Source organism: Argentina silus (assembly GCF_951799395.1).
Source record: "Argentina silus genome assembly, chromosome: 5".
NCBI classification, from domain to species: Eukaryota; Metazoa; Chordata; class Actinopteri; order Argentiniformes; family Argentinidae; genus Argentina; species Argentina silus.
Genome location: NC_139659.1, coordinates 24,160,314 through 24,173,014, shown reverse-complemented (window position 1 = coordinate 24,173,014; position 12,701 = coordinate 24,160,314).

The following is a 12,701-nucleotide window of genomic DNA, read 5'->3' as shown; positions in this document are numbered from 1 at the left end:
ACTCAGACTCTGATTCCAGGATTAAGCCTCTCGGTGGGGTCATCTCCCTGGGTGGTGGTGTAGTTTTGCTGCGCCTTAGTGGAGGCCTTGTCTTACGCGTGTTGGCAGTCAGAGCGTCGTTCGTATCCTTTGGCGCCATCTCCTGGTCTTTGGATGTCCTTACCCTTGATGTTCTGACCTTGCTCTGCCTGGTCTGGAAACCTTTGGTAAGGTGTTCAGGTTGGGGAAAGGCTGTATCGGCGACAGGGAAGATCGGTAGTGACTCTGCAGTCCTGGCAGTGGTGGGAAGCTCATTCCACCAGTGGGGCGCCAGGACAGTGAAAAGCCGTGACCGGGTGGCGCAGCCTCTGAAGTAGGTGTAGTAAGTGCAACAGTGCTGAGCCAGAAGAGCATCCCATTGGCCGACTTTGCCAGACTCTGGCTCACCCTGACATGCTTCAAGGAAGCACTATGGACCTCCCGCAACATGCTGGTAGGGAAGCGCGTGGAGACCACCCCCCAGGCAGTGGTAGCTGCGGCCGTCGAGACCCTGGGGTGCTATGTCTCACGCTGCTCATTGCTAGAGGACTGGTCCTGACTGCGCAAGTGCCACTGCTGCCAAGCCCCCCCGCCCGAAACAACACACACGCACTGCACACACCCCCTCCGAGACAACACACGTGCATACCCGCAAGGGAGAACCGCGCTCTGGGCTCTGGGCACAGGGTCAGCCATATTCGGTGCCCCTGGAGCAGTTAGAGGTTAAGTGCCTTGCTCAAAGGCACAACGGCAGTGGTAGATGACCATCCCAGTATCTACTGCCTCTCTCGAGCGGACATTTTCAGTCCTAAAACACATTAAAACCTATTCAAGAAATAAGACTGGGCAGGCTTGACTGTCAGCACTGGCCTCCATGGCAATCGAGAAGGACCTTTTATTGGAAGTGAAACGCACCGATGTGCTGTACAACCGTGTCATTGAACTCTTTATAAAGAAAGAAAGGAGGATGGACTTTGTCTTCAAATGATGAGCAGCTTTGGTAAGTTTGATACATAAAAATCTATCTTTACTAGCCGGGCCCGGCGCCACGAGGGGTCTTAAGGGGTCTTCGTATTTCAGTCACCATGTATTCATGTCTCTGCAATTAGTGTATTGTAACTCATAGGTGTTGAGTTACTGTGAATATGGGGTGTCGAATGACAATAGCCTATAGCCCTAGTGTCATTGTGAGGTTATTCAAAGGCGGTTTAATTGTGGGAGAATAGCACTAAAGGCCTAGGTGTAAAATACACGGCCCGTCCCTCTTGTTAAACTTTAAACTATGCAGCTTTTTGTAACTCTCAGCCACTCAACCAACCAACTCTCTACCCACTCCATGAACTATCCCTGGCTCATCCTATCTATCTATCTAACATTCTATCCATCCAACCAACCAACCAAACTATCTCTAACTTTATCTGCTACCATAATAAGACTCTCACTTTCTTTCAGCTATCCAGCAAATCTATTTATGTATTGAAATGTCTTTAAACCTTTTCCACTACCAAAATAAGACTTTGTGTCATGCCCTCCACTTCCCCCTAGTCGATGCCAGTGCCTCCCCCTCTCCTGTCTGGCTGTGTCTGTCTGTTTGTGTTGTGTGTGGGCGTGGCCAGGCTTCGGTTCTCTGTTCACATCATCATCTCTACCTGCCTGATCTACGTACCTGCTGTTCATCAACTCATCGCCTGGCTGTATTTAAACCCCGGCTTCTCATTCACTCATTGCCAGATTGTTGTTTAATGTTCTTACATGGTAGTCTCGTTCTCTGCCTCTTAGTTTCATAGATACTTAGTCTTCGTGTTTGTACTCTGCTTTGATGATCTTTTATTTATGCTCCAGAAACTCTATATACCTGGTTATTCACCTGTCTGCTTGCCCTGCCTGCCTCATCTACCTGCCCTGTCTGCCCAACCTGCCCTACGTGCCCACCAGCCCTGTGTGTCTGCAAATCTGCCTGCCCTACCCCATTTGCCATTCCCCCCCTGCTGGTCCCGTTCCCTGCTTGTCCCTCATTAAATACCTTATTATTTTACATTTGTGTCCTGACTCTGTTCTTATTATTCAAATTCATCAGATTTTTCGGTATGCTACTCCTACAGCTTTTAAGCTATTCACACCTGCAACAACTAGCAATTATGCTAACATGAACTTCTTAGGCATTTCTCTGCTAGTAACAGAATAGCTTGCGAGTAAGAGGGGGTAAAATACACTTCAAGTGTTTTATTCACACAAAAAAAGTGTTTTTCAGAAACTGTAGTGGAAAACATACTCAGACATCTTCAGACCACAAATGATGTGTCCTTCAATAATAATGTCTGCTATTCATTACATACATTTTCTTTCATACCATTTAAACTTTTTGAGCTGTACCCCATTTCACCTGAAATCCTATTAATTCCTATGGCATTTGCTTTGAATGGGGACATTTCAAAATGCATCCACCTTTTCATATTTTAAGCTTGACACCTCAATTACACTTTAAAATGTGTATACTGACTCCTCTTACATAAATTCCATTCAGAGTTTTGATACTATTTAGACTTTTTAAACTTTAAGCCTTGAGCCTTGAACCTTAGACTTTTTAAACTTTAAGTTGCATGAACAAACATGGGTTTCTATGATGCATTCTATCGATACCTCCCCTCTCTAATCTATCCATCCTCTCTTTCATCTATCCATTCCTCCATCCAACCAAGCCAGCTTCTATCTGTCTATCCTTCTCTCATCTATCTATCTATCTTTCCCTCATCTATCTAACTTCATCTGTCTATCGATCTACAGTATCTATCAATTAATCTATCCATCCAACCATCCAACCAACAAACCATTCATCCATCCACCCAACCCACCAATCAAATCATCTTTAACTGTATCCTCTACTAAAATAAAACTCACTTTCATTGTTCACATTTTATTCCACATAAAAATATATTGTGGCACATAACCTTTAAGTAGCCCTCATTCATAACTTAAAAGCGGGGACTGAAAGTGAGTGACAAATTATAACCATCTTTGAGACCATTCTATTTTAATTTATATTTAGTTCTGTCCGTAATATAAAATAAACATATTGTAATGACCCTGTGTAAGACCCGTTAGCAGCTCCGCCAAGGGAGTTAACTCATAATAATTCATGTTATTTAAGTAGAGGGTGGGAGAGTTTTAGTTTAGTATAACGATTACTTAAACCCCCCCCCCCCCCGAGGTTGTTACTCATTCTCTATCACCATTATGATTCCAAATACGTTTATACTTGGTTTATACCCGTTTGAAGTTAATAGTAGGCTACATTAAACTATTTCCAGCTAATTTACAATGGGTCATACTGTATACTACCTGATGGGAGGCGCAAGCGGCGTGGTGGATAGTTTCACTTTTCATCCCCATGGTTTTCCAGAGAGTGCAGGAGGTCCTTATCTGCTCAGTGGACCCATCCATCTCCATCTCCCTGTTGCTGTTCTTGTTAGGAGGGCATATGTAATAAACTGATCACATGACATCACATGACTGATCCTGAATTTGCACTAGGAAGTGGAACATATTGTGCATTTAATGACAGTGTTATGAACAACAACTTATTTTGCTCGGCTGAATTTATTCTGCACATTCTGAAAAGTAGATTGCTTTTAAATCAGGGATTAATAGGCCTTATATTTCATAAATGTATTTTTAAACCATTCTGGTAGTTGTGTAGTACATTTGTGCTATAAAACATATTCAAAAGTTGTAATGCTATTATTTACTGTTAATGTATTTATTGTGCTTTTCAATCAATAGATTTTGTAGTTTGCAAGATAGCTGGGTTGCATGCTATATTGAAATTAAATACGGATAGGGGATGAATTTCCAATGTGAAAATACAAACTAGCTTTTATATGAAAATGTGTTCATTTGAAGTGAATGTACAGAAACAGACTCAAACTGAATGTCTATTTTTCAAATGTGAAATACACTGTACAAAAAAAGGCCATTTAAAATAGGGCTCTTGATTTTTAAACAATGTGTGAATATAGTCTGCTCCTGATAAGTACAGTACGACAGCTTGGTAGAGTGGTAACAAAGCTAAACTGAAGCATACAGTTATCTGAAGCAATTCATATGTGAATCAATAATATGAATCTGCAACTGTGTTTCCTTTTCTTGATTATATTACAGTTGTTGCCTAAACATGGAATTATGCATTGTACTATACAATACAATAAATTCATGACATTCAAGTGTTGAAGTGATGTTCACTGTTTTTCTTTGGCATCACAAATGTAAACAAAAAACGTATAATTTCCCTGGTTGTAGTGCGGTAAGTTACAGAAACGTTCACTGTAGTGCCTGAACCCTTCCTGACAAACAGATCCTCTATCAGCCCGACAGCAGGGAGATTGAGAGAATAGAGAGAGAGAGAGAGAGAGAGAGAGAGAGAGAGGGAGAGGAGGAGGGAGAGAGAGAAGAAGCTTGGGGCAGCTTTTCCTGCGATGGGGGCGGTGGAGGCAGCAGGGGCGGGGAAGTCGCCCACCACCTTCCTCAGGAAGCTCCCAAACCTGGAGGTCCTGGTGAAGGTCTGTATGTCGCCTGTAACGCGCCATGTTCTGGTCCCGGCATCATTTAGAATGATGATCCCGGCCTGGAGGACCCAGACTGACACACCAGGGGACCACCCACGTCTTCCTGTGGAGAGAGCAGGGAAAAACTAAATCATAGGAGCACAGGTTGAAAAAACAAAAACTACACTCTAGAACACAGGTGTCAAACTCATTCCATGGAGGGCCGAGTGTCTACAGGTTTTTGCTCTTCCGATCTACTTCATTGATGAATTAAGGTCACTAATTAGTATGGAACTCCCCTCACCTGGTTGACAAGGTCTTAATTGAAAGGAAAAAACAAAAACCTGCTGACACTCGGCCCTCCATGGAATGAGTTTGACACCTGTGCTCTTGAATAACTAGGGTTATATCACTGCATACTTGCAGCTATATGTTTATAGATATTCATGTTTATAGATGTGACATGTATCAGTCAAACGTAGTATATAGCCTGTACAGGTAATACATCATTATTATTATTAGCCCCTTCAGAGATGTCCTAACTCCGCAGATTTAGTAAGTAAGTTTCCCAATTAACATGAAAGGTATGTCTGGTCTGTTGTATGTATGATGTTTTCATTCATGTTTTTGTATTTGATATAATATATGGTGATCAATTGTATGTGACTTTAAATGTCGGACTGATGGGTAATCGGAAAGTCATAAAAAGAGGGATTGCCTAAAGGAGAAGAGACAATAGGATTTCCGCCCCTGGGGAGTCAAACGTTTGAGTGACCTGGATCTGCGAGGACAATTTCGTCTAAAAGCCGAGAAATTAAATATAACGTGTTGCGGAGAGCCGGTGGATAGAGCTCCGCGGTGAAACGTTGTCCTTGTATACACAAACATCGGCTAGGAATATAGGAGCGGAGATATTGGAGTTACCGACGGCAGAGATCGGGTGAGATCGGCTTTGTGATTGTATATGGACTCTGTTGTGTTTGATTGCTGAATTACATATATTAATTACCGCACTTCTCTATGTCTATTAGTTTCTCTTGATCACCATTCTATTGTTTACATATAGAATGTAAATGATATACAAGGAAAAGGGAAATAACAGTAGATCCTAATTTTTTGTGACACAATCTTGACGTATTTTTTCTCCTTGCAGGTGCCCGTACGTCTTTCAGGTGTGTGAGGTCGTGCAGCTTCGGAGGTAACTTCAGATTTAGTTTTATGGCTGTGATATTACAGCATTTGAACGCTTTATTGTGTTTACGCGTTGTGTTTGCTATTTTAGCGTTGGGCTTCGATGCTGTAACGTTAATGACAGAGATTAGATTGAAGACATGTTAAATGGCACTCGCGCAGTGTTTTGTGAAGTAACGGTTTCTACTATTGGTGTGCACACTCCATTTTAGGTAAACTACTGTTGGACATATTTTCAAATAGATTTAAAATGACAACTTAGTCTCTGTTGCACTGGCCTATAGTAAATCCTCCCTTTTCGAAAGAAATTAGAAGCGTGTATTAGTGTAACCAATATGAGGTCTTTGTGCACACATATATCCATGCTGATTACACACAGTGATTATAAAAGAACAAAGGATATTCTCTCTCTAAAAGGTGCCATCATTTCAATAAGTTATAAACTAGAATGGTATAAATATTATTAATAATAGTAGTTGGTAAAAGACAATGTGTTGGAATAAATAGAGGGATAAACATATATACACACCCATATACGCACACTCATACTCTCACACACACATACATACATATATACATAAATATATCCTCATATTTACACACACACACACCCACATACTTGCACGCACACAGCCACATCCACCCACATATAAAATAATGGAAATAATCTATGTGCAATAAATGTGCAACATACTCTCATAAAAGTCAACACGTTAGATTGTTCAGATTTGTATTTACTGTATTGATTCCAATGCCCACATAGGGTGCTTGCAGCTGTTAAAACCTTTGGTTCATCCCTGCAGGTGCAATTGTTTGTAATTGGTGTATCCATCTACGTTCAATTCCTCTCCGCTGCTCTACCGTCCATGTAGGATTCGACTGCAGTCCAGATATCCCAAGGTGAGTGATGGAATGTTCTTGAAAATGTGTGACTGTGTTGTATAGGTGCTGTTTGAGTCTTGTTTCTATGCTACCGGCTGTTTCCCCTACATAATGTTTGTGGCAGAGTGTACATTGGTGGATGTCAACATGAAAGAGTCTGGAATAGGGGCAGAAGTGTGACTGTGGGGGTTACTGATGTATTTCCTCTGTCTAAAGTGAGTAGTATGGAAAGGAATGGGTTTTGTCGATGCCCTACTGAACTTTGAGTGAACCAAGATGTCCTGTAGGTTTTTATTTTTACGGTATGATGAAATAATATTGTATGGTTGTAGGGGTGCAAAGGTCTGTTGACTGGTGACACAGTTGTGCTTTAAGGTCTGATCCCTCTGGTTGAAATGATTTGTTTCCAGAATCATCCTTTTAGTTTTTTTTTTATTTAGGCTTGAGTGTACTAGCCAGTCCTTGAAGTTTTTGTTTCTCTTATGGGCTGAAATTATTTTAAATTCCTTCAATTCAACATTCCCCTTTTACTTCTTGGGCCTGCTGGAAGTTAATTTTCAAATTGGAGTTGAGTCTTGCCAGAGACTGTGAATAAGTAGTTACTTCAGGTATGATCTTTCTTTCATCCCTCTTCCTCACATATTTACCATTATTCCAAAAGATGTGTTTAACCTCTGTTCTTAATTTCCTTACGAATTTCCCCGACTAGCCACAGGGCTGTGAACAGTGTTTGTGTAGCCTGCTCAACATCTTCCAGGTGAGTACAAAGTTTGTGGAATCTAATTAATTGTGATTTAATTAAACCCTCGTAGGTATGTTTAGGATGATAGCTGCTTTTGTGGAGGAGGGCGTGCCTGTCCGTTTCCTTAAAGAAGACTCGGGTTGCCAGTTGTTTTTTCCCCTCCAACATCTGGGATGAAGAAAACGTGTATCCAGGAATTCAATAGAATGTTGTAATGGTGATTGCTGGATGGTGGGAGTTTAAAATTGACAGGAACTCTTCAAAAGCTTCCATGGTGCCCTCCCAAATGCCAAATATGGCGTCCAAATAACGATAATAAAGAGATGGTAATGTACTACATTTTAGAAAGGCCGTTTCTTCCCATGAACACACATAAAGATTGGCATAGGACGGGGCAAATATTTTTCCCATGGCTGTTCCATGAATCTGAAGGTAGTATTTATTACCTGACCAATCAAAAAATAGCCAAGAAAATTCTAATTTCTTGGAACTGAGATGTTTATTAAACCTTTTAACAAAATTCCCCAATTTTTTTTGCCATATCATTTTGTTTATGATATATTTTTTGTATCACATTTGATACATTGGCGTTTTTGGCAACTTTTTGCTCACGTTAATGTTAGATACAAAAACAAATTTTGCCCTATATGAAAATATAGAACATTTCAGGCAGTTTTTCTTTTACAGCCTTTTTATTTCACTTTGTGGTAGGCACATACAGTTTCTGTCCTTGTTCAGGCAAAGATGCACCTTGCACTTCTCTCAGTAGACGTGATTGCCGGTGCAGTGCTTGCATCTCTGTCGGGTTTCCCATGTTGGAAAATGATCAATGTCATCCCTTCTCATATCAAGAGGCACACTGCAGCTTGGCCTTTTACGGGGTGGTGTTGAAGTCGCTTCTGGAGAGGATACTGGTCTGCCACACTTGATTTTGGCCTTTCCTGCACTTATGAGAGAAGTGCCAACCAAAGCCTGAAATCTTCGCAGAGTCATGGGTTTCATCTGGGGCTCTAGCTTCTTCTGGTCTCTTCTGTTGAGGTTCCACGCATTGACGACTGCCACTGTAACAGTGTGCCACCAGATGTACATGTACCATCTTCGGGATCTGAAGCTGAACTTGTAATGTGCAGACAGCATATCAAGGAGATCAACACCTACCATGAACTTGTTATACGTTTCAAAAATGGCTGGTCTGGGAACCATTATGTGAGTTTTGGATTTGCGATCCCAGCATTTCACATTTCCCACAGGTTTAATGCCAACAAAAGAGGACATCAGGTTAACTGCTTTGTTGTCGTACCATCTTACAATGATGTTGTCCTGGTTCACTCTGAAGTCCATTGATCCTCTTCCATTTTTCTTCAATTCTTTTTCATCCATCATGGTGCAGTCTTTCACCCTGTTCATCCGGACCATGCCAAGGTAGTGGATTCCTCTCTCTTTTAGGTGTTGTACCAGGGAAACTGATGTAAAGTAGTTGTCCGCAAAGACCTTGTGATTTTTTCCTGCTGGAAGTGTTGATTGATGGAAGTGTCATTTTCAGCACAACTTCTCCTGTAACACCAACTTCAGACTTTTCTGTCTGGATTTTCTGCACCTTGACAAACATCAAAGTCATAAAGAAAGCCACTTTGTCCAGCACGTCCCCACATCTTAAAACCCCATTTGTGAGGTTTTGCAGGCATGTACACACGTAGATGAGATTTCCCTTGAATGGCACCATAATTTCATCAACTGCATGGCATTCTTCAGGAGGTATGCAGAGAAACTGTTCTCACAGTTTTTGTAACCATGGCCTGAGCTTCCACAGTTTATCTTTCTTTGCATCATCAGACACTCTGAGGTTGTCCTGAAAGTGAATCAGTGTCAGAAATTTCAGAAATCGACCTCGAGACATCACATCACAAACTGCAGGGAACTTTGTCTCCATCTCCCAATACGAGTTCAGGAGTCCATTCCTCATCTTCCCCTAACTCCTCCATGTCACTTGAATTGCCTTCAGTTATCATGTTGTTGACATTTTCAATGTACTTTTTTTTTTCTCTCTTCCTCTATTCTTTTTGACATCAGAAAATACACACATCAAATCAAACAAAAAATGGTCAATATAGCATAGCGATTATGATTTCAGAGGAATTGTTATTCGGAAAATACCCAAAATGTATTTTAAGTCATTAATTAGACTAATTAAATCATCAAAATAGTGTGTGTTTGTATTGAGGTAGGCATGATGTAGATTACATTACAAAAATGTGACATGACCGTTCAGGGATAAAGCACCTTATATACCTGCAGTATCAAATTTGATACACACATTTTTAACATGATTTAACTGTAATATAAAGAATGAATTAAGTAATTATGCATTGTTTCAATACAGACAATACTTATGTTAAAAAACGAGTAACAATATAAATGTTATTCTTATCGTAACTTCTTGAAAATTAGCAAAGATTTTCCTGGCAAAAGTTTGTGGATGATTTAATCACAGCTGCCATTTTGAAACGGCCAAAAGAAAACCTTCCACTGCCTGCAGTGGAATGATAATCCACTAGAGGGCAGCATACATGGATCAGATCATATACAACACGTTTTTAAGGAAAGTATGGATCATGTTGATATAGATAGAGGTCTCGGAAACTCGCGTAGCAAATATGATACAAATGGTTTTATAGGGTACTTGAAATCATTACGTGTAAGACTCAGCTCCAGTAGTTTCAAAATAATAGCGTCCGGCCTTTGTGGATCTGCGAACCTATTGAAAGCAGCTCTGATGGATTCGAATCCCAGGGTCGTACCGATGTTCATATATAGAGAATGAATGTCTATAGAGAACAAAAATGTATCACTGGATGTACTTATTCCCTTTAATTTATGCACACAATCATAGGTGTCCTTCACATAGGATTTGTGTTTCTGAGACAACAGGTTAATGTAGGCATCCAGGTATTCTGCAATACGGGAGGACTCCGAGTTACAATCACTTCAGATCACGACAAGGTTCAGGTTAAAGGGGTTGGCGTTAAGGTGAGGATAAGGGTGAGTGTTATGGTTTAGGGTTAAAGGGGTTCTTGATGGGAGCTGATGTTCCGCTATGTGGGTTGAAGATGAATGTCCTTGGCTTAAAATAATTAATGTGTGATATGATGGAATGTGTGGTTTCTCTACTGAACCGTGATTTAACTAAAATGTCTTTTTTAAAATGTCTTTTTGCGATTGGCTGATATTATCCTATATGGCTGTAAAGGTGAGAATGACTGAGTGGTGACAAACTTCTGTTTGAGTGTTTGACAAAGGGGTTTCTTTGTGTGTGAAAATGTGGTAACTGAAGGGATGATCATGGTTGGTTCGACTGGGGTATTCTGTGGCTAAATGTGTTGAGCTGCCGTGTAGGGTAAGATCTAGGAGGAGGTTGGTGTTAGAGTGTGAGTCCTGGGTCAGGGGTCGGTCGGGGTTAGAGGTTTGAGGAGGGTTGTGGTTAGAGTTAGGTGTGGCATAGAACGTCGGAGTCAAGGTTAAGGTCACTGTTAGGGTTAGGTGTAGCATAGAGAGTCGAGTCAAGTTAGTGTCCCGGGATGGTTCAGGGTTAGAGTTATGGTTAGGGCCTAATAGAGGGGTATGGTTAGGGTAAGGGCTTGGGTTAGGATTAGAGTTAGGGTTGGGTGTCAGACTGCGTAGTCCAGTTAGAGTCTGTGTTAGGGGAATGGTTAGGGTTTGTGTGCTGTTGTAATAAGGTCTAGGTGTGGGTATGTATGTGCATATGTGTAGATTGACACTGTATGTGCCCCTATAGGAGATGTCTATGTTTACTAGTGATGTTTGTTTATATGCAGAGCCTGTTTGTTTGTGTGGATTGTATGTGTCTGCTTTTAGGTTCAGTTAGGTGTGTGTGTGAGAATGTAGGGCTAGTAAGGTTGTGGTATCAGTGGGGGTGGGGTTAGTGTCTAAGATCAAGTCCAATTGGTATGTGCGTGTGTCTGTGGTGGTTGGTCCGAATGGGGGAGAGAGCTGCCAAAGTAGTATTTTTAATTGTACGTAAGAACCATTTGGAGTAACCTCTCTGTTTGAGTGCTGTAAATAAAATGTGAATTGCCTGTTGTAGATGAAAATGTGTGGAGGATATTCTGTGATGGCATATGATTTATGATTTGATAATGCCTTTGAATATATGCTTAGAGTGATAGCTATGTTTGTGTAAGAGTGCATGTGTGTCTGTTGGTTTAAAATATACCTGGTTAGTAGAATCTTATGTGTGGACTAAAGTAAACCGTGGTGTCTAAAACGTTAACTTTGTGTATGATATGTTTGATTTTTATTGATGGGTGAATATGTTTTTAGAGCATTTCTGCTTTATTGGGATAGAGATAGTAGAGATTGACAGGAAGGATGGGTGAGAGAGGAGGGATGACATGCAGGTTGTGTCAATGGCTGGAATCGAACCAGGGACCTTGCGATGATATTGTATGCGCCTTAGTGTGCTACGCCACTGAACGTGCCCCTAGGGTGATGAGTATCTATTAAAAATGTTTCTGATTGCTGCTATCCCTGCTTGAGTATTTATGTTTGTATACAAGCTGTCTGTTTATTGTGAATATGTAGGCTTGGGAGGGAACAACCATGGGTCTAATCTTGTCCAGAAAGTCATATGTATCTTTAAGATAGCTAGGGTGTTGGGTGGAGATGGGGTTTAAATAGTAATCAATATATTCTGCGATATTATAGGACTCGCTACCACAGTCTGACACGATGGGTCTACCTGGAGGAACCTTAAAGGGAACAGTCCAAGCATCCGGGTCTTTGTGAATTTTGGGTAATAAGTAAAAATGTCTGGGTCTGGGATCATCTGGTCCGAAGAGGTAGTCTAGTTGTTTTCTAGTGATGTAATTTTTGTCATATGGTGCATATCAGTTGTCTCAGTTTAGTCTGTTTCTGTATACTGTTCTCTGTGTGTGTAATATTTTGTGTTTGATAACTGTCCATTTGCTTCTAAAATGTATTGATGTTTATCTAAAATGACTATTTTGGAACCTTTGTCCACAGGCTTAATAATGATGTGTTATTCTTTAGTTTGTGAATGCCTTTCCTTTCTATAGGTGTAATATTATCGGGTAGATCTGGAATGGGGTCATAGTTGTGTAGTGTGTGTTTTGTATTAATCAGTTTGTTAATCTGTCCACCTGAGAGGGTTTTGCCTCCCAGGTGGAAGGAAGTGTAAAAGGTCTGTAGTCGTGTTCAGTCTTGTAGTCAAAGTAATCTATCAGTTTGAGTCGTCTGTGGAATAAATGGATGTCCCTTCGAAGCTCCTCCTGGTCCTGCCTAGTAGGTCG